This window comes from Marmota flaviventris, chromosome 7, assembly GCF_047511675.1.
Source record: "Marmota flaviventris isolate mMarFla1 chromosome 7, mMarFla1.hap1, whole genome shotgun sequence".
Taxonomy (NCBI): domain Eukaryota; kingdom Metazoa; phylum Chordata; class Mammalia; order Rodentia; family Sciuridae; genus Marmota; species Marmota flaviventris.
Window position 1 is genome coordinate 32,275,149 of NC_092504.1, and position 27,613 is coordinate 32,302,761.

Genomic DNA, 27,613 nt, shown 5'->3' on the forward strand with positions numbered 1-27,613 from the left:
CCTCACACATGCTAGCCAAGCACTCTACCACTGAGCCACATCCCCAGCCCTATACAAACATATTAAAACCTGATCTTTAAAAACAAAAACAAAAACACACAATTGCTAAATATTGCTAGATTTTAGAATATACTATGTGAATCTGAAAAATAAAATTTCATAAGAAAGAGTATTATTTTCTATACAAATTTTGATAGGAAAAAGTCAGGTGAATGGTCAGTTTTTCACAGAAGATATAAGGATCTGTACCATAATATAAAAGCTGAGTTAGGCTGAGAGGTAGCTCACTGGTAGAGAGGGTTTGATCCCCAATTCAGCCCGACTCACCAAAAAAAAAAAAAAAAGGCTTAAGTCTTAGGAAATGGAAGGAAATGGAGGTGGCATAGCCCAACAACCTTGGTACCATCTTTGCCAGGATAGGACTGCTCTCTGGTGTAACTAACAATTGTGAAGTCATGAAGCTTTCCTCGGGGCTGTTTCCTCAAGTGCAAAATAGTGGCAGACACCTCCCAGGGTGACTGTTTCAGTTAAATAAATGGCGATGTAGAGCACTTGGCAAACACACTCCCAGAAACAAGACCCCCCTCCTTCTGCCCTCTCAGATGATAACATTTCCATCCCACCCTTTATGAGGTCATTTAACTTTAAAGAGTTGGCACATGTACAGGGAATGATTTTCAACTCATGTTTTTAATTCCTGAAAATTTCTTAAATTGTGGTCTGTTCTTACAAACAAATACCATGCAGCCACCAAAGAAATAATTATAGCTACATGAAATTACACGGCTAACCACCAGAGACCCGATGGTCACAGAAAGAAGTCAGATCCGAGAGAGCACATATTGTAGGATTCCATTTTATGAAGTTCTAGAACAATCAAAGCTAATCTACGGTGATAGAAGTTAGAATAATGGCTACCTTGGGAGGGTGGAGAGGCACGCGGAGCCTTCTATTCTGGTGACAACGTTCTATACCTTGAGCTGGGTGTTGGTTACATAGGTGCATCTATATGCACAAGCTCACCAAATTGTATATTTCAGAATTATGTCTGTTATACTTCAATAAATGCTTAAAAATATTTTTAAAGCATTTGTTTGACTTAAGGTCTTCTCTGATACTTTCTTCCAGTGTCTTTGAAAATTACATGAATGATACATTGATTCACCAGTGACTCAATTATAGGAATTGTATATGAAATTTTCCAAATAATTGAATTGACCCATTTAAGCAAAACACACACAAAAAAAACTATTACTTTCTAGGTGAAAATATTTTTAAACTGATTCATGTGTTCATGTGCCTCACTATCATTTTAAACAAAAGCTATGGGGCACATTCTTCTTGGTGAAACAAGGTTATCCTTAGAAACTGACTCAGTCAAGCTCAGTTGAGGTGGAACAACAACTTCTGGGTCATTAATTCAAGTTTGGATGATCGCAGCTGTTGAGCCCCTTTACTGCTATTTCTCACTGGTACATGCCTGCCGTTAGCCATCCCAGTCCTTCCCATTTGTTTTCCTTCATTTATCCATCTATGTATGTTATCGAATGTACATCTTGCTAAGCACTGGAGACATAACAGACAACGTGATCCACAAGCAGCTAAGGGAACTTACATTTTACTTTAGGAAGCAAGTATAAAAGCAGTGTGATTTGTATCTTAAAGTATAGGACATAATTTAGGGGTAAGAAGGTCACTTTGAGAAACTGGTATTAAAGAACTGAGCGATGAGAACCTAGACTAGAATAAGTATTTGCTGAAAAATAAATGAATGTATGGTCATTAGCCCAGCAAAAAAAGAGAAGCAAAAGTTCTGATTTTTTATGCACTGGGAATGCAGAAATGTTACCCAGAATGTCGAAACAATGGCAAATATGATGCACACCTATTATCTCAGTGCTTGGAGAGGCCAGGGGCAGGGGGATCGTAAATTTGAGCCCAGACTCAGCAATTTAGCAATTTATTTTGAGGTCTTATCTCAAAATAAAAAATAAAAAGGGCTGGGGATGTAGCTCAGTGGTCATTTAACTTTAAAGAGCTAGCATGTGTACAGGGAATGATTTTTCAACTCATGTTTAAAACTAAATTTATAGAGTGCTTCTTGATTCTACACTAAGAATCAAGAAGTACTCTATAAGGTGCTGATAAGATTCATAGCTTCAATTTTGGCTGTTGAGAGAAGTTTTTTTGCCTTACCTAAGCCTTTGAGTTGCCGGACAAGTGAAGGATTGTTAGTGATCACACAGTTAACCTGTACATATTCGGTTTTTATTTCACCCTACAAAATCACCACCAGCCTCCAATGGCCCAACTCTGTGGGAGGATTCCTCCAGGTTGCTGGCGTGGTTCTCATCCCACATTCCCTGAATGTGACCTTTCTAAGCAGTCACCACATTCACCTTGAAAGGCTGTCACCCATCCATGCCTTAATAGAGCTGTGGCAGTTCTGTCCGGAAAAGTCAAAGCAGGCTAGCCTCCTTGGGCATTACTACTTGTTGCAAAATGTCACTTTATTAGGGACCCACTATTGTCCCCAGAGATTTCATCTTCATGGTATTTTACCAATCAAGAATAACTAGTAGTCTAAAGGACAGATGGACACGTAACAACAACCCTTGAAGAGAGAAGTTACTCAATATATACCTTGTAAAGAGGACCTGACATAAAAGCATTATTATCAACTCTTATTTAACAGCAGTAAAGTTTAAAATGCCAGGGATGTGGGCCAAGTTATTCAGGGCTTAATTTAATGCACGATTTGATCCATCAACAAACTACTGTGAAACTGTACTGACCCCTGACAAGAATTGTGCAGGCAACCTTCAGTGATCTTGATTACAATTCTACACAGATTCGTCGAATTTAAAATCTCTAAAAACCAAAAGAAGGAACTGCACAGAATAAAGTTTTCCTAATGACATAAAGGCAAAGCAGGAAGCGATGATTATCTAGAAATGATTTGTTTTCACATTTTCCCCCTAATATAATGTTCAGACTTAACACCAATGAACTTGAGAAAGTGTGGTAGGAATGCATAAGCTCTTCCAGTGATGGGGTCTATATTTTGAATTAATGTGCTATCGCAGAAGGTCAAGAGCTTCACAACGGCTTGAGCAATCTAAATGCATCTATGTGACAGGCAAGTTTGCATATCCTTGTTTTGAAATCTTAAGAGAGGTAAGAAAAGGTTAATCCACCTGTCGAAAGTTACGTAAACTCTCAGTGGTCAAGGGAGCAAAATGGCTTACTGCTAAACTCGTTTCAGCTTTGCACATAAAAAGATATCAAACCCACCCACCCTTCCTCCCGTGAACTCCTCCACAGTTGTTAGATCCAGTCCTATTTGCCTAAATACACAAAGCCAAACCAGAAGGTTTTCCCATGGGGGACATTTCCTGTAATTCTGAAACAGATCATTTCTCCTGGCCATTTTACAACTGGAAACTTGTCAGAAGACCCTTGCCAGTGTCACCAGGCAAAAATGGATTCACATCCGGTTCCTTCATAATCAAGAGGCTCTTCAAATCTGTGCCCACGTCTGCCACAGTGAGCAGACCAAATGTTCCATATGCTCCTGCTATTTCTTACATTATACTGCGACACCTTTCCCCAAGAACTGTTGGTTACAAAAACCTTATGGAGCAACTCTGTTTCTAGATTTTCCTACTGACTGTTTGGGTTTAGCTACTAATAACATAGTCACAGTTTCAGCATATAGCACTATTAGGGTCAACCAAATGTAAACAGCTGATTAAGGTTCTAGCTTTATCATGTATGCTAAAATTTTTTACCAAAAAAAAAAAAAAAAAAAAAGAATAGAAAGACTTAACATTAGCAGGAATATTTATTCATTAGTTTCCCCCAAGCCATCACCAGGGTATGGAAACCACTCTCAAGCTGCTCTGTCATAGAAACACAGATTTGATAAGAAGCCGTCTTTCCAGCTGACCTTTAACTTGTTGCTATCTTGTCTAAGTTTAACAAGGAGCAGCGATAGAAAGTTTTAAAAGTATTTTCGTGAAACCAGAGCCACCATTTAGCAAAATCTTTAAAAGGAATGAGTCACCGACATACGCAGGTGCAGAACCCAAGGTGATACTGGCACCTGGCTCCCGATTCCTTGCTGAAGCAAATACTAGCCTCTGATCCCGTCCCCGGTAAAAACCGAAGCACAGATAGAGTTTAGCTCACTCTCCATGACACACACGTCCTTCTAGTAAAACCGAAAATGTTTGATGGAAACTGAAGATTACAATTCTCCAGGGACTCGGAGCCACCAGAAAACAGAATTTGCAAAGAAATTCCTTCTGCCTCCCGCCCCAATCTCCCCCACTCACCACCCTTGTCCCTTCGAGAGAAGGGAGCCCGAATCTTATGGAGTCTGCAATTTTAAATATTAATAAATATTAAAGTACGAACGAGTACCTGCCAAACACCTGGCGCTCTCTTTCCCCTGCTCGCTCTCTCCTCCCACACGCTGGCAACGGAATGCCCTTCAAAACCATGGCTCAGTGCTTTTGGTAAATGTTTTACGAGACACTAAACAGCCTGTGTCCCACCCTCAGAGCAAACACCATTGAGAGAACACAATATAATGGTCCCAAAGATATCATGCGATGTACAATAATGTCAATGAACAAGCGGGCTCTATTTCCACACTTCCTTTTAAGGGGGGAAAAAGATCCCAAATTTGCAGAGGGTGGGGAGGAAGCTAAGCCACAAGGGCTTCTAGAAATAAAACTTAACCCTGGGAGCATGAGGGCTCTTTTTTTTGTTTTGTTTTGAAGGTGGCATTATGATAAGCTCGTTGTTCTAATCCCCAAGCAAGTCTTGGCTTGCCAAACTGAAAAAGGTGTCAAAGGCAAACTTAATAAAGGGTGAAATTCAGCGGTGAGTCCAGAGACAGTAGCAACTAGATGGCGACCACATACAGTATTTCCAGTTATCAGAGGCAAGTGCAGCTCGGAAAGTTTCTCAGAAACCATCTTCTACAATAACAAAATGTACTCACTTCCCTTTTCCCATATCCCTCAAGTTATTCACAGTTACAAACCAACTGCTGCAAACCAGAAGTTTTGCATTCCATTCAAGTTAACAATTACAACTGGAGGATAACAGAAACTTGCTGGCACCAAGCTATCGGCATACCCAAAATGTCAGGTGCTTCTCTATACCACCAGGGTTAACCAGATCAAGAGGGGAGCCCAGAGCTTGTCTGTCTGCCTGGTTTTAGAGAAAGGACTTAGCAGATGGACCAAGTCCAGAGTCCGTGTGGGTGACATGCACCTACCTGCTCTTGGAGCTACTAGTTAGTGGGCCAGTCTGAGAAGTGAGAAAATAGAATTATTTTGTTTCTGACAAGCCTGCTCACTACAGGGAGACCAAGGGAAGACCAAGAGAAGAAGCACGAGTTTGCTTTGGCTTTGGCATCACCCAGAGACAGGTTAGGTAAATAAGAAAACCCATGCTCTTGTCCCCACCCATACCTCAGTCCCCAAGAGCACTCAAAATTCTGCATTTCATACCTTGAAGATGTCTGCTGGGGTGGAAAGAAAACTGAGATCATGGTTTTCCTACACTCCCAGCTTTGTGACCTTGAGCAAGTACCTCCACCTCTCTGAGCCTGTTTCCTCATCTACAAGATATAATTTAAAAAAAATATCCAGAGCCATTGAAGATTTATCACGAAGAACTGACAACTCTCCAACTCTGAGCACACAGCACCTCTTTTATCTCCAAAACAGGGTTTGAAGGGCTGTGGCAACTGTGAAGCACCCCCTACCTTACGTGCATGGGTCCCCTCTTCTCCTCTTCCATTTCCTCAAGTTACAGAAGTTTCAGGTTAGCTCTGTGACTAAGGGCAATTGACTTCCCTCCTCCTGGTCTGGTCTGACTGACTAATCTGTTTGGGTGGGTATCACAAATGACCATTTATCGGCCTGCTCAGGGGTGTGGTGTCAGGGCGGCCAGCCCCAGGCTGTCATCTCTTCGGGCTTACACAATTCTCCCCATCTTGCCCTCTAACACAGTTAGCTAACCTGCCTTTTACACCCCTCCCCCACCTTGCTCTCTCTTTCCTTCTGTCTTTTTTCCCTTTCCTTTCCTGCCTTGTTTCGTCCAGAGACACGATGGGAATGTGGCAGAGGCTGATGATCCTCCTCATTCCATTTCTTCTAGTGTTTGAGTGACACATCAATCTGCCCAGTGCAGGAGCCAGGTTCTACAGGGGAGAGAACTGAGACAGATTCAACAACAGGTGCAACGTCGCGGGGCCACTGCCCGCAGGACGGGCACGGGACCTGAGCGTTCCTGACAGGCCAGAATTTCCCTGCTGCCAGTCAAGGGCTGGACCAGCTCCTCACACCCAATGCACCTCTTCTCAGTGCCACCCAAGTCCCCACCTCAGATGATCTGCTCTCCTTGACAACTGTGGCACATTTTCCTTGAAGATCCTTCCCCCATTTCCTTCCCTCTTCCCTCTGGGCTGGCCAACCTTTCATTCTAATTTTGGGGTCTAGCTCTTCCTCTAGAACCCTCTTTTGGGCTGCTCCTGTCCTTGTGTGTCTTACTCCAGGGAAAACCCAACAGGAGCCAATCCCCACCTCAACTTGGAGGTTAGTGCGTTACCACGGAGGAATATAATCGAATTCGGATGAGTAAAATTCAAAGACACAACATCAAAATCCAAAGCAGAGGTGCAGTGGAGTAAATTTCTGTACAAAAAAAAGGCCAGACTTGGGGGCTTTAGTGTGGTATTTTTTTTTAAACAAGAAAAGATAGCAAAAAGTGAGCCATCCTATCATGTGAAAAAACAAGTATTATCTATTAGATGTCCAACATTACCATGTGCTGGATATGAAAGATCTCCTTTAGTTCAATCAGACAGATGAGGAGACAGAGGCAGAGAAAGGCTGCCCAAGCACACCCAGCCAATGCAATGGTACCGTGCCTGGTCCCTGCCTGAGTCACACCTCCCCTGCGCCCTCTGGCCTCCTCACCCTAGGAATGTGTCTACCGCCTGTCAAGGTACACCTGCGTCCATTTTCTCCTCCCATGGGTTTAAAACCCATTTGGCCCTGTTCTTCCTCACTCGCTCCTTGGCCTCTTCACCCTCCCCACTCCCTGCCCCTCCACCTTTTCTTCTTATTCCTACAACCATCTAGAACTGTTCAAAGCTATTGACAAACTCTATTATCAAGGCTCTCGTGTAACCACAAAGTCCAACCAAATAGCACGGGTTGCCCCACTTCAGGTCAACTGTTTTTGATCAGTTTCTCTGTGGTCCCAAATTTGATATTTGGCTTTCAACCTCGTAGGCTGTTTCTGTGTTCCACCTGGCGCTGGGTCAGCTACTGTACTCAAAGATGATATCATGCTGTTCAGAGACGAAAGTCTGTGTCCCTGAAAAAAGAACTGTGACTACTGCATAATATAAATGCTTCAGAATAACATTTCCCCCGGGGCTAGGGGTGTAGCTCAGTGGTAGAGCACTTGCCTAACATGCATGAAGCCCTGGGTTCAATCCCCAGAACTGCAAAAAAACGAAAACAAATAAAGCAATCCCCAATGTGTGTGTGGGGGGGGGCACGCTGGGGATGTGAGTCAGTGATAGAGTCCTTGCCTCAGACGTGCAAGGCCCTGGACTTTGATCCCTAGCACCACAAAAAGGAAAAAAAAAAATCTTCCCTAAATTAACAGTTCCCACCTCTGGTCACCAATTCTAAGTCCTCTTTTTTTGTCCCATTGTCTCTGTGAATCTAATGTGCAGTGTTAGAACTGGAATTTTCAACTACAGAGTTCTGATAGGGCAGAATAATTGACCTCTGGAAATCACTGCTCTATCTATCACCCCAGGCTTATTCTAAAACATCTGTCAGCTTTAGGGGCCCAGTCCCACCTGGTTATCTGTAAGGCTAATATATATTTGGCCAACAGAATGATTTCAGATTCTGAAGGGGGTTTTGAGCTCCCTTGCACACCAGAGAATAGGAGAAAGGATAGGTGGACATGGCATCTGGAGTATCTAAGTCTCCCAGGAGCTCCAAAGGCCCTGGAACGCCTGTGAATCACTCAAGTCCCTTCAGTTCTCTGGAGAGGGTTTCAAAGAGTGTCATGAGTGTGACCCTCAGAAACTGCTCACTGCCCAGCCAAGCTCAACCCAGACCAGAGAGGCAGTTCCAGCAGCCCCTGGACAGGGGAGCGGAGCACATGATAAATCTACACTGTCCAGTTCTGTCTTTTGTTGGGGCTGGGACACCATCCTCTAGACCAGCAGTTCTCAAAGTGAGATACCCGGAACCCTGGGAGATCACCACGACTCTTTTTTTTTTTATTATTTTTTTATTAGTTGCTCAAAACATTACAATGATCTTGACATATCATACATTTGATTCAAATGGGGTACGTAATCTTAATCTTATTTTTCCACGTGTACAGATTGCAGGATCACACTGGTTATACAGCCACGTTTATACATAGGGCCATACTAGTGTCAATTGTATTCTGCTACCCTTCTATCCCCCCCTCCCCTCCCCTCTTTCTACCCAATCTACTGTGTCACATTTCTCTCTCTCTCTTTTTTCTTCCCCCTCACACCATCTTATATATAATTTTATGTTAGTATTAAGAGTCGTGGTGACACGGAAAATGGTAGGAGACCCTCATTGTCACCACGACTCTTAATACTAACATATTTGCCTTTTCACTACATTGGCATTTGCACTAGTGATGCAAAGGCAGTGGTGGGTAAAACTGCCGGCACTGTAAAAGGCAGTGTCACCCAGAGTACTAGTAGTCATGGCATTTTTCATTACCAGACACTGGGGACAGAGCCCAGGGGTGCCCTACCACTCAGTTACCTCCCCAAGTCCTTTTATACTTTTTTTTTTTTTAATATAGGGTCTCCCTAAGTTTCCAAGGCTAGCCTTGGACTTTATACCCTCCTGCCTTAGCCTCCTGTAGTCTCTAGGATTACAGCAGAGTTGTTTTCTTTGTTTGTTTGTTTTGGGTTTTGTTTTTAAGATAATTCCCTTAAGAATGTATTTGAGGGCTGAGGTTGTGGCGCAGTGGCTGAGCCCTTGCCTAGCATGGGTGAGAGGCACTGGGTTGGATCCTCAGCACCACGTAAAAACAAATAACTAAAATAAAGGTATTGTGTTCATTTACAACTTAAAAAAAAATGTATTTGAGGGCTGGTAATGTAGCCTGGGGTAGAGTGGGTTTGATCCTTAGCAACCCTCCCCCACAAATAATTTATTTAATAAAGAAGTATAATATTAATTTTATTAAATCCCAACTTTTAAGTACAGTGCTTTTAATACAGTGCTTCTACTGTGGACCAAATTAGGACAGCTGACTCAGGAGAATCACTTGAATGACCTGGAACATCCTCTGTACTTGGAAGAATCAACCATGGTTATTCAGCCTTGGATATTTGTCAGACATTTTCTTGAAAATGTAAGAAATGTGCCTGTCACTTCAAAGAATGTGATAGATGGTATTTGTTTTCAATAAGCAATTCCAGCTTTCAAATAAAGTTAAAATTGGGAGAGGGGGAACTTGCATTACCACCATGAGCTTGACAACTTGCCAATAAATAAAGACTTCTCTGATGAGACCAGTTCTGATACTAGCAGATTTTAACATTGTACTGTATAATGGAATGTGTCAATATTTGGAAGATCTTTCACAACTCAGTGAACCCGTATTTTTCAAATGACCAATGCATGATGTTATAGAAGCATATACTTATCTTCAAAAAACAAGATAAGCCAAGGATTTTAATGTAACAGAACATGAAAATTTCATTGATATGCATAGAGACTGCATACTGCAACCGCTCTTTAAGAAGCCATCCCTTGTAGAGTCTGGATTTAGCATCAAAAAAGAATGTTCACAATTATCAGAAACGATTACTAAAACATCCCTCCCTTTTCCAACCACTCCTTTTGTGAGGTTGAATTTTCTTCATAAACTTCAGTGCAAACAACATACCTCAACAGACTGAAGTAGGAACAAATATGAGAATACAGTGGAATTCTAGCAAATTCATCATTAAAGAGATGTGCAAAATAAACAATACACTCTTCTCACTATTCTTCTTGGAAATAGTTATTTTTCATTAAAAATGTCATTTATGTTATCATAAAAGTTAACTTGTGATTTTAAAGAAATTAATAGATATTTTTAATTTCTTTAATCTCTAAAGCAATAAATATCAACAGATACAACTTATATAAACAAAAGCATGTTTCATTCCTCAATAACTTTTAAGAACATAAAGATAGGGTTGCCAGATTTAGTAAGTAAAGGTGATATTTTAGGATACCATGTCTCATTCAATATTTGGGACATATTTAAACTAAAGATTATTTACTGTTTATATGAAGTTGACATTTTATCTGCTTTTTGTTAAGATGTCCAGGGCCCTAAAAATTTGAGAAACAATGTACTAGACCATGTCCCTCACACTAAGACCAGCGTTTATTAAGCACTCATTGTATATCAGACACAGTGCTAAATTCTTGACATATAGAATTTCCTCCCCAAAATCTACATGGCAAATACTTTTTTATAATCCCCATTTCCTCATACCAGCAAAGAAACAAAACCCAACAATGTCAAGTGAAGCCAATTATTGGTAGAAGGCAAGATTGGAACCCACTTGCTCAGCCTCCAAAACATCTCAGCTTATAACTCATAACTCAGGTTTATACTGCATTCTGAATAATGGAGATTCCCAAATATGGCTGGCTTTTCTGCATATTTGCATCTCAAATTTTAGTAAATCAACTTCAGTTGCTCATCTTCTTTCTGTGTCTCACAGCTGTGTGTTCTGCTACAAGAGCCACAGTGACACCCAAGGCTGTAAGAACCATGTGTGTCAGAGAAATCTATCCAGAACTGCCAGCAGCTTTGGACTTGGGGCTAACAGATACTTCCTGTCCCAAGCTGGGAATCCTAGCACAGAGCAATGGTGCACTGACACTGTTCTTTACCATTAGCTGGTAGCCACTAGGAACCTAGGACTGAGCTAGAATCATCTTCTAGAATGAATTGGGTATTTGTCTAAATTCATGTGTACCAACTGGAGCAAATACAACCATTGCCATAAACCAAGTTACTATCTTTTGTCTGATCATGAGCCAGGCCATGGGTATATTTAGTGAGCTTGAGCTGGATAGCAAACAAACTAGGGAAAGTTAACTGTTTTATGATCCAGCATGGAGGCAAAGACATGCACTTCACTATGCCGAAAGGTCTGCAAATACAGAAATGAATTTGCTTGCACCCAACTACCCCAAGAGACTTCCTCCAAAACCAAGGGACTTCCTCCAATAACCGATTGCTATAATTTAATGTAGAAAGCGATAAACATAGGGAGAGAGTCTAATCTCTGACATGGAAAGATTTCTTTAACAAAAGGCAGAATTACCTGTCAAATCTTTTATTTGTCTATTATAAATGTGAATCTGTATTGAAAGTGAGGCACACTGGATTATGCTAACAATAGTTTATACAGAAACCAAGTGCTTTGAAAATCAATCTGGATGGCCCCGGAGGGGTTGGGAGGCTGAGGCAGGAGGATTATGGGTTAGAGACCAGCCTAGGTAATTTAGTGGGACTTTCAGCAATTTAGCAGGACCAGGTCTCAAAATAAAAAGGACCAGTATGGCTCAAGAGTAAAGTGCCCCGGGGCTCAATCCCCATTACCAAAAACAGAAAAGAAAAGAAAATTAGCCTGGAGGAGGGAGCAAGGAGAGAAAGATGGGGGTGGGGGGAAGATGCCCAGTGATAATTGAGAAGTACACTTTAGAAGCCAAGACTGATGCTAGCCTAGAGAGTAAGCTCAGGGAGAAAGGTCTGGGGAAGGCCAAGGCATCTGGATGCTGGCCAACATGCATCAGAAAGCAAAAGAAGAGTCATGAAGAGAAACTACCAACTTCGTGTTGACCCAGGCCCACCTGGAAGTGCTGCAGCAAGCAGACACTGGACCAGCCTTGCCCTCGGGCCTTCCTGCCCCCTCTCCCAGGTCAGCCCCTTTATCTGCTCAATCTAGAGCCCTTCAGTGGCAGCAAGAGGAGAGAGGACAAGCTGAGTTGTGAGCGTGGGCTCCCTCCTGAGATGGCCTTAGATGACCAGGGATTTCCAGAGCTGTCCCCTTCAAGGGGCCTTTAGAATTTATTCTTATGACCTCTGCATGAATGTCAAGGAGGACACAGCCAGAACTGTGACTCATTAAGCTCCCAAAGCCAAGTGCAGAATGCACAGACTCTGGACCTGAGGCCTCGCTTTCACCTTCAGAGCAAAGTCACAGGGCCCTGCCTGCTTTGTGGTATTTGGATACAGAGGTGAGGAGACCCCTTCTGCTTCCCACCAGCCTGGCTGCCTCTCTCCATTTTCAGCGTTCTCCAAAGCACAAGGAATACAGAATTTAAACTTACGGTGTGTGAGCCACGGGCCTTTTTAACATTTCTGAAAGAGATTTGCCTTGAGAAGTGCTGAGGTCTATTCGTGAAGGTCACCTAGAAAACGACTGGCAAACTTTTCCTGTCAACAGCCATGTGGTAAGTATTTTAGGCATTGCAGGCCATACAGTTTCTGTTACAGATTTTGCTTCCCTTTTTATCCCCCAATTCCTTAAAAATGTAAAAACCACTCTTAGATAGGCAAAACATACAAAAACCAGTGTTTGGTTGACTATTGTATTAAAACTTAGGTAGGTGTTCCAGAACCATCTTGCTAACAAAGGCTGATGTGCCAAGTCTCTCATTCTCTACTTGGAGAGTCATCTTGTGTTTGCTATGATCCTCTTCAAAGAAATCAGCTATTTCAGTCTAAAATAGTAGTCTAATTTGGAAAACTTGGTAAACACAGTTTAAAATAAGCCAGAAGGGCTGAGGGTAAAGATCAGATGTAGAGTACCTGACCAGCATGTGTGAGGCCCAAGGTTCAGTTTCCAGCAAAACACACACACACACACACACACACACACACACACACACACACAATCTAAGTAAATAAAATAAGCTAGAATATTTTCTAAACCTGCTAGTTTTCACTGAGTATGTATATATGTTTGCATTTTTAGCAATGTCATGAGGAGGAACTTTCGTTGTGGTTCATGAGACTGCAATAATTTGGGAATAAAATTCTGACTTGGACTAGGAAGGCACAGTGTGAATGACAAAGAGATTTTAAGTGCACAAAAGAAATTTTAAGTGCAGAAGTACAGGGAAGAGCAAAGACATTCGTATGAAGAGACCTGAATCTCAGGCTGGCTTTTGTTGATTCTTAGCCTCAGCTCCCTCATTTTTAGAATCAAGGTGCTTGTCTACGTCAACCTCTTACTCTCTTCTAATTGGTGTCTATTTTAAATGAACATCACATAGAGACATCAGTGCTTATCAGAAGACAAAAATAGTCCCTTCCCCGGATGCAGTGGCACATGCCGATAATCCTCAGGAGGCTGAGGCAGGAGGATGGCAAGTTTAAAGCCAGTCTCAGCAACTTAGTGAGACCCTGTCTCTAAATAAAAAATATAAAATCACTGGGAATGTTGCTCAGTGGTTAAGCACCCCTGGGTTCAATCCCCATTACCACTCCCCCCAAAAAAAACAATCCCTGGGTTTTTAGGATGTATCAGGAGCATATCATCCCTTGCAATCTGTAGATTTTAGGTATAAGGTAATTAAATGGTACATTCTGAGCAATGTCATGAGGAGGAACTTTCGTTGTGGTTCATGAGACATGTAATTGGGGAAGTGTAAATAGGTGATCTATTTCAGACAGGCCTCCACTGAGCTAAGTAAATAACTCCTTCCTAGGAGTCAAAAGGTTTTCAAAGCCCAATACATCCTCACAGACCATAGGAAAAACCAAACCAGAAACAGCTGCTTGAGAATACAAATGATGCTCTTAGGCAGGAAGGAGTGATACATAGCTATTTGCCAGGCTAATAATAAGCAAAAGTGTAAGCCAGTAGTTGTCCACAATTGCAGAGTTTTCAAAAATACTGATGTCTGGGTTCCCCCGACCCAATTAAATCTGAACTGAAGGACTGGTGCTTGTGTATTGGTGTTTTTTAAAAATTCTCAAAATGATTGAAACCTGAAGCACAAGAAGCCCCAGTTCCAGGGGCAGAGGGCAGTAAGGGTCCAGATCTGATCAGACTGCACCCTCAACCACCCTGGCTAAGTGTTCTGGTCAACTCCCTAATGCCAAGAGAACTGGAGGCTATCAGAGAACCCCCCAACATGCTTTATAATTTGCAATTAAATTATACATGACTTCTATTTCAGAGTATAAGTTTTACCATTTTCAATATGACCTTTTGTCATATCCACTGAACTGATTTGGAGAACTCCTGAGAACTCTGGCCAGAATGTCCAGAAAGCTTCTCTTCCAAGGTTCTCTCAGCCCTCGTAAGGAATAGCAATTTAAAAACAAACTCTGGGCCAGCTACAGCAGTGCATGCCTGTAATCCCAGCAGCTAGGGAGGCCAAGGCAGGAGGATCACAGGTTCCAGACCAGCCTTGGCAACTTAGTGAGGTCCGGTTTCAAAATGAAAAGAGTTGAGGATATAGTTCAGTAATTCAGTCCCCTGGGTTCAATCCCAGTACTGGTGTTGGGGATGGGGGGAGGGAGATTGACTCTGACCTTAGACTGACTTGGGCATATACTATGGTTTTGATATGTTCCTGGAATTCATGTATTAAAAACTTAATCTCCAAAATCAAATATTAGTGGTACTTGCAGGCAGACCTCTGGGAGGTAATTAGAATTATATGATGCCAGAGGGTGGGGCCTCCATGATAGCATCAGTTACTCTATAAGAAGAGGAGAGACCCAAGCTAGCACACTTGCACTCTCTATGTAATACCCCTTGCCAGGTTATAATGCAGCAAAAAGGCCCTCACCAGATGCCAAAATGCTGGCACCATGCTCTTGGACTTCCCAGTCTCTAAAACTGTGAGACATGAACTTCTTTCCTTTGTAAGTTACCCAGTGCCAGGTATTCAGTTATAGCAACAGAAAATAAGTTAAGACATTATGTGTGCCAGTTCCATCAGGTACTCACTGAGCCTTGTACAAGTTATATTTAAAACTATTTCCTTATTTGCCAAATAGGAAAGCTAACACCTTCTCTATGGAATTATTGTAGATGACATAAAAACAGGGTAACCAAGTAAGAGATCATACAAGTAAACTAATTCTCTTATTCTTGGCACATAGTAAGTACTCAATGAAGGTTCATTTTAATTAGCATAATCAGTTCTATGGTTCTAATTCCAATATTTTGTGACTCTAAGAATCCCGTGATGACTGATTACACAGGTGGAGGTGAACAAAAATCAGTAGGTATTGGCATCTTAGATCTAAAGGCCCTGTTTGTGTTTAGTGACTTTCACTCTAGCCTGGCATCCTAATAACCACTTCATTCTTTGCTTAAGGTGTCCCTTTATATTTTGCTGACCTTGATCTTAGTTTCAAAAGGACCTCGTTTATTTTGCAGACACAGAATTTTTGTTATTCTTGATGAAATCAATGCAGCTGTTCTGTTTCTGTTATTTCTCAGCCTCCAGCGGACACCAGTGAGTACAGCTGTGGGGCATGGAAAGCGTATTTTTCTCTGCCCTTGGTGCCCAGCTGAGGACACATCTGGGAGTATAGCTCGGATGCATGGCTCATGACTGGCTTCCAGACCTTGTTCTTGGGAACTTCAGTGCTAACATCTAAGTGTCACCATGAAATCTACCAAAAGTTTGATGCTGACATTAGCCACAGACCTCAGCCTCATAACCCTGGGTACATGCTCCTTATTGTCCACAGCACTTCATATCCTTCTGCAAGGTATAAAGCCACCACGGACCAGCTGTTCTGCCAAGGGACACAGACATTTTGTTGATACCCACAATTTTCTTTTTCCTCATGCAGGGTGGGAACAGATCTCTTCCTCGTAGGAAGACAGACGTCCTTTGTAGATAGACATCCGCTTGTCTGTCATGCTATTGGTGGAGTTATGGCTCGTGTCCACCTTTCTGCCTTTTCAGTTTTGAAAATGAGTTTTCTTGTTTGGCAAAAAGAAAGTCATCAAAGAGCAAGAGACCAAAGAACTGTCGGATTCATGGAACTTTTGCCTACGTGAATGAAATAATCTTTTTTTTTTTTTTTTAATATTTCTTTTAGTTGTAGTCGGACACAATACCTATATTTTATTTATTTATTTTTATGTGGTGCTGAGGATCGAACCCAGTGCCTCGCATGTGCTAGGCGAGCGCTCTTTTTTTTTTTTTTGAGAATTTTAATATTTATTTTTTAGTTTTCGGCGGACACAACATCTTTGTTTGTATGTGGTGCTGAGGATCGAACCCGGGCCGCACGCATGCCAGGCGAGCGCGCTACCGCTTGAGCCACATCCCCAGCCCCCCCCTGAAATAATCTTAAAAAGAGAAATCACCCAGTTTGGTATTAGTCTAAAACCCCTGCTTTTATACCCTATGGAGCCCAGTTTTTCCCACACATCTGTTTGAGTCCAGAAAACTAACCTGCCTGCTGGAGGGGAACTTGGATTTGGATAAGAATGTCTGATTCTGCGAGCCCTAGGCTTGGGGGCTGCTCTGCCGTCCTCCGTGGACTATTCTCAGAGACAGGACCTAGTGCTCATGGGGTCTGGGGAAGGGCTGCTCATCTCAAAACCACCGTATGAAGCCACCAAAAGAACAAAGTTAGCTTTTTCTTTCTGAACTGGAAACCTGACTCTTTTCTTTAGTAAGCATGCAGTTCTCATTAATTTGCTATTTATTATATTATTCACTTACTACTCTTAAAATTCAACCCTCCCCCTTCAAAACAGAAAAGAAAGCAAAATAAAAGGTAAGGAATGTCAATGCTGGTCATTTGGGGACTATCAGGAAAATGCTGTATTTCACTGAATCCAAGTGTCCATAAAATACATCCCAATTTCAGGCATGCTAAATTATGGTGGCAGTGGGGGGCTATAAGGAAGAGGGCATTCTAAAGTTTATATAAGCAGCAACACGGCAGAAGAACTCACCATCAGACATTTCCATGAGAACTGGTATTAGATGAGTTTAAGCAAAAGCATTGCCAACAGAACGCTTGCATTCTTTTTGACTGAGGGAGTCCCTGGGTACATTAGTCCCTACAAACACATAGGGCACTCTGGCCTAGTAAATTAAGGAAACACAAAAATACGATGTGGTTGTAAAAGGTGGGAGGGGTTTAGGATTTGATGTTAATAGGTGATGTTCAGTGTCCACCTAGTGTTCTCCAACCCTGGATCATGTGTATGTGAGCCAAGGTGAAGATGAAACCACGTGACTTACCAAACGTCCTCGGAAAGCCAAGGGATCGCTGAGCTCTGCTGGGTGACCTGGTGCCAGGTATCCTTCTAATTCCGCTGTTACCTGGCCTGTGAAATGGAAAAGATAACACAACTGAGCCAAAGATGGGAATGAGGGGTCTGAATGGAGCAGGGTGACGGGGTAGTAAGAAGAAGAAATCCAGTGTTTTGCCAGCATTACCCAGCCGTGTGTGTGTGTGTGTGTGTGTGTGTGGAATTACGAGGAAAGCTAGATATAACTGGACACTAAAAAATTTCACTGGCCCAAATACACGTGGACAAAAGATGGCACAGCCTTTTACCAGTTTTGCAGACACTCAGATTCATATTAACTAAAAGACATTCAAGGGGAGGGGAGGGGGAAGAGAGTAGGGAGAAAGGGAGAGGGGAAGGGAGGGCAGGGGGAATGTTACTGGGACAAGAGAATAAGAAACAGGGAGGGAAGCTCACAGTTTTGACCAGTTACCAAAAGTCAGCTCCCCTGCTTGCCATCTGACTCGGCCTCCCTGAGCCTTGTTTTTCTCACCTAACCAGGGCCTAATATTCCCCACCTACTGAGGCACTGTGACAATCAATACAAAGGCCTTGAGCCTGGCACAGAGAAAAGGCTCGGTGAAGGCCAGCTGTGACTATTATACTCATTTAAAACATTTTCTGCAGAAGTCTATGAAATTGTGATCTTTTAGGGTAAATTGCCAAACACACAAACTTATGTTAACCATTGTTCGTGGGTTTTCATTTTTTGGTTTCTGATTTTTGTTTTGTTTTGTACCTGGGATTGAACCCAAGGACATGTAATCATTGAACCACATCCCCGGCCCTTTTTATTTTGAGACAGGGCCTCAAAATAAGTCTCTTAGGGCCTTGCAAAGTTGCGGAGGCTGACTTGTGATCCCCCTGCCTCAGCCTCCCGAGTCGCTAGGATTTCAGGTGTACCCCACCATGCCAGGTGTATTGTCAGTATTTTAAATATTCCTTCACCTCTGGGAGCACTTTAGAGCTGGCCTTTCTTCCCATACACAAATAATATTCCCTTAAGTGAACAATTCTGACTAACTAGGTTCTGAACAGCAGATTTATTGAACCACGATTCAACCAAGAATGAATAAAAGTGATGAGTCTCAATCCCGCCCCCACCAAGAAAGACCGCAACCCACCTCCTGGGTAAGAAAATACTCAGTGAGTCTAACTCCTGCAATACCACTCAGTAATCATTTGTTCCAAAGTTCTCCTGAAAGCAATGGCTAAATTAACTAAGGCTGAGCTTTTGATTAACATAAGTGCTCGAAGGAACTTTGACCCACAGAAACTTGGCATCTGACTTGCTTCTCTGAGCCCAGCCTGGGTCACGGTTGCCCATTTCAAGGGTAATAAAGGACCTGACTGTTTGCTTGCAGCAAATGGAGGCGGTGCCATGTCATTACATGGTTTTTACCTCTCCTGTCCACTGAACTCTTGGCAGAGAAAGTTTGCAGCCCACATGTCAATTTTTTGACTGAAAGGCACCGAAGGTCTACCTGGCATGTTGACTGAATGTCAGTTTCTTAAGAACCATGAATATGGTCCCAAGATCAAAGTGACCAGAGGTTTGAGCAGGTGCATAGTATAGCCATCCAGATTTGGCCTCAGAGAGCAAACTGCTCTCTCAGATGGTTCCTGGGCTCCCCTTTATTGACATGTTATAAAACAGGAATCGGACCCAAAGGAGAAAACCGTGGAACTTGAGAGTCCATGACCCTACCTGTTTGGAATGATTAGTGCCCCTGCCCCAAATTCATAGGCTAAAGTCCTAAACCTCAGTATCTCACAATGTGACTGTAATTGGAGATAGGGTTTTGTTTTGGTTTTGATACTGGAAACTGAACCCAAGGGTGCTCTATTACTGAGCTACATGTATTCCCAGCACTCTATTTTTTATTTTGATGCAGGGTCTAAGTTGCTGAAGCTGGCCTCAACTTGCAATACCTATTGCCTCAGCCTCCTGAGTCACTGGAATTACAGGAGTATGCTGCACTAAGGAAACAGAGTTTTTAATGAGGTGATTACGTTTAAGTGAGATTTCTGGGTAGACCCTATTGTAATATGCTGGTGTGCTTATAAGAAGAGAAGTTGAGGTTGCCAGGCATGGTGGTGCACGCCTGTAATACTAGCAGATCAGGAGGCTGTGGCAGGAGGATTGCAAGTTCAAAGCCAGCCTTGGCAATTTAGCAAGGCCCTAAGCAAGTTAGCAAGACTCTGTCTCTAAATAAAATATTAAAAAGAGCTAGGCATGTGGCTCAGTGGTAAAGAGCCTCTGGGTTTAACCCCTGGTGTCAAAAAAAAAAAAAAAGGAGAGATGGCCATCTAATGGACAAGGAGAGAGGCCTCCAGAGAAACCAAACCTGCTGACACCTTGATCTAAACTTCTGTTGTTAAAGCCACCCAATCTGTGGTAGTTTGTTATGGCAGCTCCAGCAAACCAATATGTGCCCTGCACAGCCCCCAACCTTATGTCCCAGGAACAGGCTGGCAGTAACAGAAGGGTGAAGTAGAAGCTGGCACAGAGGTGCACACCTGTAATCCCAGAGACTCGGGAAGCTGAAGCAGAAGGATGGCAAGTTTGAGGACAGCCTCAGCAAGTTAGTAAGGACTTGTCTCAAAATTTAAAAAAAAAAAAAAAATCTGAAAGAGGGAGGGTTGCTGGGTTTGATGTAGCGAAGTGGTAGAGAGCCCCGGGGTTCAATCCCCAGTACCTCAAAAAAAAGGAGTGGCATGAACAGAGATAAATGTAAAGGCATAATATCTATCTACAAGTATCAAATTCAGAAACCTTATAATATTGTAAGGTTGTATAAAACATGGCCATGTCTTGATTATGCTGGTGGTCCTTCAGTTTATAACCCCTGGGCAAAACCATCACAGTTGGACATTTAGAAATAGCCACTATTCGTGTTTTCAACAAATATGAATTGAACACCTACTATAGGGCAGGCCCTAAGCCAGGCTGGGAATAGCCATGATGAAGATAATGGGTGTGTTTTTTGCTTTCATGATATTTAAGGTCTGGAGTTGGGCTAGGTACTGAGTTGGGCTAGAAATATACAGTTGAAAAGACCAAGTCTCTGCCCTCCAGGAGGGTGCACAGCTGGAACGAGATCCTTATAGAACATTGTGGCACTGGCTTTAATTTGCAAGAAGCAATGGAAACTGGGAAGATGATCCCTGCTGTCTGGTCTACTCAAGGAAGATGTGAGCCAAGTCCTGAAGGATGAGTAAGTCTGCCCAGCAGACAGGAATGAAGGAAGAGGACATTTTCCAGAGAGACGAACAGTCGGTTCCTGGGTGCAGGGACTCAGCATAGCACCTTGAAAGGATGACAGCTGGTTGGGCACAGCCAGACTGAGGGTGGGCAGTGGGGAGCAGCAGGGCCTGCAGCTGACCGAGGCCAGGAACCAGGAGCTCACATTTTATCGCACAGGAAACCAGTGGAGAATTTTAATCAGGAAGGCGACATGACCAGAAGTACACACTAGAAAGAGCACTGTGACCACAATGCGGAGGAGGGCCAAAGGCAGGGCGACCTGTCAGGGGAAGACGAAGGTGGGAACCAGGGAAACAGATACAGGGATGGCTTGGTGGTCAAGGTCAGGGATGCAGACTGGAATGGTCATGGCATTTGGCCATGGCCGTGGGTGACACTGCCCCTGGGTATTGTGTACAGAAAGAGAACTACTTTGATCAATGAAGAGATGGAATTTCTTACGAAATTTAATTCCATGTTTTACATCAGGAAATGAACCTCACTCCTTTTGTTCGCCTACCAAAGCCACATGTGACTGTACCTCAGTTTCTTCAGACTATAAATATAGGTAATAAGAGCACTTCCCTCCTAGTGAGGATTCCTTACGTTAATTGTCTAAGTACTTAAATGCAATAAATGTTAATTAAAGCCGAGGTGAATTAAAGAACAAATGAGTAATTAATGACGGGGCAATTAATGATAGTCTTCCTCTCAGTGAATAAGAGCCAGATTACCACAAGGAACACAGCCACAGAGGATAAAATCCCACACAGTTCCCTGGGGATGGAGGGTTTTAGTTTCCTTGGATCTCTCGAGAGCTCTCACACAGCCTCCTAGAGAGTGCCACAATATTTGTGTATGAACACCTTCTTTAGAGATTCAAGGGGATCTGAGGGGACACTGACAGCAGAGAAACATGACAGGAGTTTCTAGAGAGATGGAAATTTCTGTATCTTCACTGGGGGGAGGATGGTTCCAAACAGTATAGAGTCATTAAAGTCACCCCTTAAAAACATGTGAAATTTATTATATGTAGATCATACCTCAATAAGGAGAGAAGGGAGGGAAAGAGAAAGGAAAAGGGAACCCACAGGGAAATGGATATTTATATTCCATAGAGAAAAGGAAGATATTTGCATGAAAGAACTTGCCTTAAAACTCCCAACCTCCAAAGGCATCCTCTCTTTGGATGAAACTGGCAGGGGACGCAAACAGAGCTTCCTTATGCAAGAAATATTTTGGAATTTCCAAAGTCTTCGTCTGTGGGATCCTGTGTCCACAGAGCAGCATTTTTCTATGCCTGGTTTCACCAGACAAGCTGCCCTCTTGTGGTTTTGACATATATTTCCTGAGCACAGAAGTGGGCAGTTTTTAAGCTTTGTAGGTAGCAAGCCCAGCCTGCTCACAAATATTCACCAAGGGAACTGACAAGTGCCGACCCGCTTCGATTCAAGAGGCATGGGTCTGGGTCACAGTTTTGAGTCACTAAGAAAATAGGGTCACCACCAGATAATATGGTTTGAGGCTGACAAATTCAAAATCCGATTTAATCTCCACGTAAATTGCTGCTTCATTTGAATGTGCTTTAGTAGTACTTTCACTTTTGCGATGTGGAATCAGCCTATCAGGAGCCAGCACAGGTCTAACCCAAGGTCAAGGCCAAGAAAGCGGAACTGCAAGTTCCAATTCTACCATCTGCGAGTATTGCTCAATATTCCCAAGGTGCTGTTGTCCAAAGAAAGAAAACAACAAAAACCAATGAACAGTGCCCACCACTGTTGTTTATTGACATTGGAATCCAAGAGTTGGATAAAAATATTTAGAATTTGTTTAAAATAAAAAAAGGATGGGCGGAGGGACGGTGGAAGTCAGTAAGACAAAGGAAGGGGGTAGTGAAATAGCATATCTTAAAAAAAAGATACAGATGCAGGAGCCAGGTGCAGTGGTGCACACCAGTAATCCCAACTACTCGGGAGGCTGAGGCAGGAGGGTCACAAACTCAAGACCACTTATCTCCAAGTTAAAAATAAAAGGGGCTCAGTGGTAGAGCACCCCTGGGTTCAAACCTAGTGGGGAAGGGGGACATAAGCAACATTTTCTCTTGAGAAAATAATCCAATTACTTGAAAGATCTTTTATTGGGGGGGAGCAGGGTGCCAGGGATTGAACTCAGGAGTACTCGGCTACTGAGCCACATCCCCAGCCCTACTTTGTATTTTATTTAGAGACAGGGTCTCACTGAGTTGCTTAGGGCCTTGCCATTGCTGAGGCTGGCTTTGAACTCCGTGATCCTCCTGTCTCAGCCTCCCGAGCCACTGGGATTACAGGCGTGCACCACCGCACCAGGCCTTGAAAGATCTTTTTTAAAAGGAAAATATAAGTCCCTAAGACTTTTCAAAAGATAAAGATATACCACAGAATATTGAGATGTCCAGGTCACGCAGCATTGGGCTAGAGGTGAGACTCACTCTTGATAAGCAGCTGCTGGACCCAAAGTCTAGTATGGACTTGGAATAAAATCCCAAGTCCTTCTCCAGGCTTCCCTCAGTGGACCTTCCTTTTAGCCCTATTCCCTGCTTCTCTCCAAAAGCCCCCTGTTCTGACCTCACCGCTGGCCTCTGGCACTTCCTTCAACATGTCAGGTCATTCCCACTTCCCTGCCTGTCACCTCTACTGCCCCCAGTCCTCTCCCAAATGGATTCAGACCTCTGCTAAAATGCCACCACCTCCAGTAAGTCTTCCCTGAATGCTCTTTTTAAACACCCACCAATCATGAACCCTGTATTATCATCATTCTTTCTTCTCTTCCCTAAGTTTCTTTCTTCTTCTTCTTCTTCCTTTTTTTTTTTTTTTTTGGTGCGGGGGGGGGGGGGGGGGGTACTAGAATTGAACCAGGGCACTCCACCACTGAGCCACATCCCCACCTCTTTTTATCTTTAGACAAGGTCTTACTAAGTTGCTCAGGCTGGCCTTGAACTTGTGCTCTTCCTGCCTCGGCTTCCTGAGTACCTGGGATTAAAGGCATGCACCACCACGCCTGGCTGTGCGTTCATTTTTATCCCTTTTTAGTACCTATCTGCCCCACTGATATGTGAGCTCCAAGAGAAGGCCCTTTCTCTTCTCTAAGGTGCTCACCGCTCCTAAAGCAGGTCTGTCACTCATCAATATTCAACGTTTGGGAATGAAATCATCCTGCTTGAGGAGATAATGAGCCCTTAACCATTCCAGTTCCAACAGCTATCAACATTGACAAGTCCTTCCTGAGGTCTACCTCAAGGCCTTACTGCAATAAAAGCACACTTCCTTACTTGAATCCCAGACCGGCGGATAGCAGTTGGCCAAACAACCTCTGTAAGTAATGCTTCAGGACCACAGACTGGGAGGCTGGTGAAATGGGCCTCCCTTAGACACCTACTCTGGCCCATCTGTTGTGAAGCTGCAGACACAGGTACAAAGAGGGTACTGCTGTATCCAGGCTCACTCAGCAACCAGGAACAGCATCACTTAAAGTGCACGGTACCTCGTTCATTTCTGTAACCCCGAGACCCAGCCTGGTGCCTGGAACAATGAGCTCAGCAGAAATGCACCCATGGAATCAATATCCTCGATGGAGCTCAGAGTCCTCCTGCAACTGAACGCACTTCCTCGTTACTGTCCCCACGCTCACTTCCTATCTGAGAACCATTTCCAGTCATTTGAGTCATGTGTCCTTACTTCCTGTCCTCTTTCTTTACAGTATATTTTAACAACATACCAGCCACATTGGGAGGTGCTTTTGATTTTAACGAATAGCCCAGCCTAGAAAATACCTAGGAAAAATGGGCAAAGCACACTTAAGGAAAAAAAAAAAAAAGACAGAACACTGGCAGACTGGCCGTGAGTGCCCTGGTGTAATGCCACGCAGGAGGCCCATCTGGTCCCTGTCTGTATTCTTGCTGCACCTAGCAGGGTGCCTGGCACACAGCCAAGGCCTATCTGTCAGGAGAGAAGAGTAGAAAACGACACTACAGATTCATTATAAAGCCTGCAGAAGCCTTATAAAAAAAGAAGTTTACTTTATAAAGCTTATACCTGCATGATGGCTTCTTAATCAGCCCTATAAATACATTATCTTGCTTTAGGTTACAAGATGTACCATAAACCAACCAACCTTCCTTCCTTCCTCCTTCCGGATTGAACCCAGGGGCATTTTTACCATTGAATTACCTCCCCAACCCCTGTTATTTTTTTATTTTGAGACAAGGGGGTCTTGCTAAGTTTTTGAAGCTGGCCTTGAACTTGCGATCCTCCTGCTTCAGCCTCTCCAAACTGCTGGAATGATCAGCATGTGCCACCATGCACATCTCTGGCTTTTTTCCAATAAGACTCCACAATTTCATTTCTTTCACGAGGTCTGAGAATCCATATGCTTTACTAAAGAATGAATGACATGCCCGATCATGGGGTGTTGCCCCAGAATAGTGGTTGAGACAGAGCTTCCCTAATCCAACAATCTGAAGTCCTAAATCTCCAAAATCTGAAAGTGACAGCCACGGTAATGCCATAAGTAGAAAATTCCATATCTGTCCTCACAGGACAGGTCAAAATCAAAACACAGGAGCACTAAAAATGTGCCTCAGGCTATGTGCACAAGGTGCACGTAACTAACCCATGAATGAGTTTCAGGTTTAGAACTGGGTCCCATCCACAAGATATATCAGTTTGCACATACAAATATTACAAAATCTGAAACTTTTCTAGTCCCAAGCATTTCAGATAAGGGATACTCAGCTTGTATTAAGCAATCTAGGGTATGTGCAACATATTATTATTTTTTTTAATCTAAAATACTCCAGATTCCAGAATACATCTGGCTCAGCAGGTTTCAGAAAAGGATGTCTCTGGATTACACTAATGGAGAAGTAAACTCTCCAGTCACACCACATCTTAGGTAGCAGAGTCAGGACTGCAGTCCAGTCTAATTCTGCAGGCCATGCTTGTGGCCACCACATGCTATCTTTCCAGTCGATGATGGGCGTGTGAGCTGAAAAACAATGATTACCTCAACTGTTTTTCTGATGCTGCTCCAAGAAATAGGATGAGATGCTGAGCATGGCAGCACACGCCTGAAAATCCCAGCGGCTCGGGAGGCTGAGGTAGGAGGATGGCAAGTTTGAAGCAACTCAGTGAGCGCACCCCTGGGTTCAATTCCCCAATATGAAAAGAAAGAAAAGCAGGGAGAGAGGGCAAGAGAGAGAATGAGGAAGGATGCAGCAGTGACGGTCAGGGCGGCCTGTGTCACCGCTGTGAAGACCGATCTGGACTAGTGACAGCCCTGCCTGACAGCACTGAGGGACAGTAGCTGCAACACAGTGGATTTCTTAGAAGCCGTGGCCTACATCAGGGAAGATGGCACAAAGTTTGATCATTTGGTGATCAAACTTTCAGCCCCTTCCTTAAACATCCCTCAGGATCCACTGTGAACTATCCAGACAGACCTGCTAGTGATCTGGGATGACCCTCCCACATTATTTTTCTCCTGTGTGTGTGTGTGTGTGTGTGTGTGTGATTGGACTCGGGGCTTCACATACGCTAAGCACAAGTTCTACCACTGAGCCACATCCCCTGGCCCCTCCACTTTATTTTCTACTTCTTTTTAATTTTTTCTTAACTTTCATTTTTCTTTTTACTTACACATTCTTTTTTAAATTATAGAGTGAAGTGAGAGGGGAATGCTGTGGGTGGGGTGTGAGCATGAGATTGGGGAGTTGTGCAAGTGTGGAAATAGGTTATTTAAAAGAGGCTTTTGTCACTAATATCTAGAATGCACAACAACGATAAAGTGGGTTTTAGCTTCTGTTTCTCTCCCCTAAACTACTCATTTGCAGAAACAAAAGATGCTGCTTAATTGGGGCCGGCAGAATTCTTACTTTACCAAGTGCTCGGAGGTAACTCCATTCTTCAGATCTCAGTGCCTTGACAAGCCCACTCCCCAAACAAGAGAGTTGCCCCCCCCTTTTCTGTTCCTGTTCACATATTGGTATAAGCTTTCTCTATAGCACTTGTTAGGGATTGTCATTAAATACTTGTCAGTTTGTTAACATCTGGTTGTCCCCACCAGACAGCAACTCCGTGAAGACAGGATTCTTGTCTCTTTTCCACCTCTGTAATCCCAGCTGCATCAAGCACCTGACACGTACTAATAGTTCACTAAACATTTATTGGATGAATCAATGAAGAAAAAAACGAAAGAAGGAAGGAAGGAGGCTTGAATTTCACTACAGAAAGCTGGGGGAGGGATGGCACATCCCCAGGGGACACCCACAGGCCTTCTCCCACCTCTGAATTGAGCAAGCGTTCTTGCCTGGGCAATTCAAATTGGCAATTCACCATAGGCTGCCCAGTGACCCGTTATCTCTATAGATTTAAAGTCTTGCTTAACTTCATTGTTCCTATTTAACTTTCACCCTGTTCAGATCTTGTCTTTCCAACAAGATTATAAGCATGCTGAGTGTAGATTAGACCATCTTGAATTCCTCAACGCTCCCACAGTGGTGTGTTACATCTACCCTTTTTATAGTGTTGCTTCATTTACTACCCCAAACCAAATATTATTATTCTCTCCCTGCCCTCGCCCCCTTTTTTCGGTAAATGAGGAAACTAAGGTTCAGAGAAATTCAGTTCAGTCTGTCAGAGGTGGCATGTGAATACAGATGTTCATGATCTTCTCTTACAGTGGACGTGTCTCATCAGAAATCAGTCTTCCTCTTGTGCACTTCTGGTCTTTAGTTTTACTTCACACTCTATTAAAGTTTATGGATTTTAACATCTACTGAGCCCCTATATGTGCCAAGTACTGGGCTGGTCCTTATAGTGCACAGGGAACATGCAGCCTTTATTTTATCCATACTATTTAACATATTACCATTACATAGGTCCCATCTTTCTCTCAGGACTGGTTGTTTCTTTAGAGGCTGCTTAACCACGCTA

General features: G+C 43.1%; 1 protein-coding gene across 9 annotated transcripts in view; it reads right to left on the reverse strand.

Moving 5' to 3' along the window:
• The window catches only part of Rbm47 (RNA binding motif protein 47), a 161,136-nt gene that overhangs the window by 72,839 nt on the left and 60,684 nt on the right, over positions 1 to 27,613 (reverse strand). For 7 of the 9 annotated variants that reach the window (XM_034635967.2, XM_071614243.1, XM_071614241.1 and 4 more), the window contains one exon: positions 17,349 to 17,434. The gene's annotated coding sequence lies outside the window, so the exon portion shown is untranslated. Of the gene's footprint in view, positions 1 to 5,525; positions 5,736 to 5,782; positions 5,882 to 17,348; positions 17,435 to 27,613 lie in introns of those variants that run through there. The other 2 variants (XM_034635969.2, XM_071614240.1) reach the window with 2 other exon arrangements.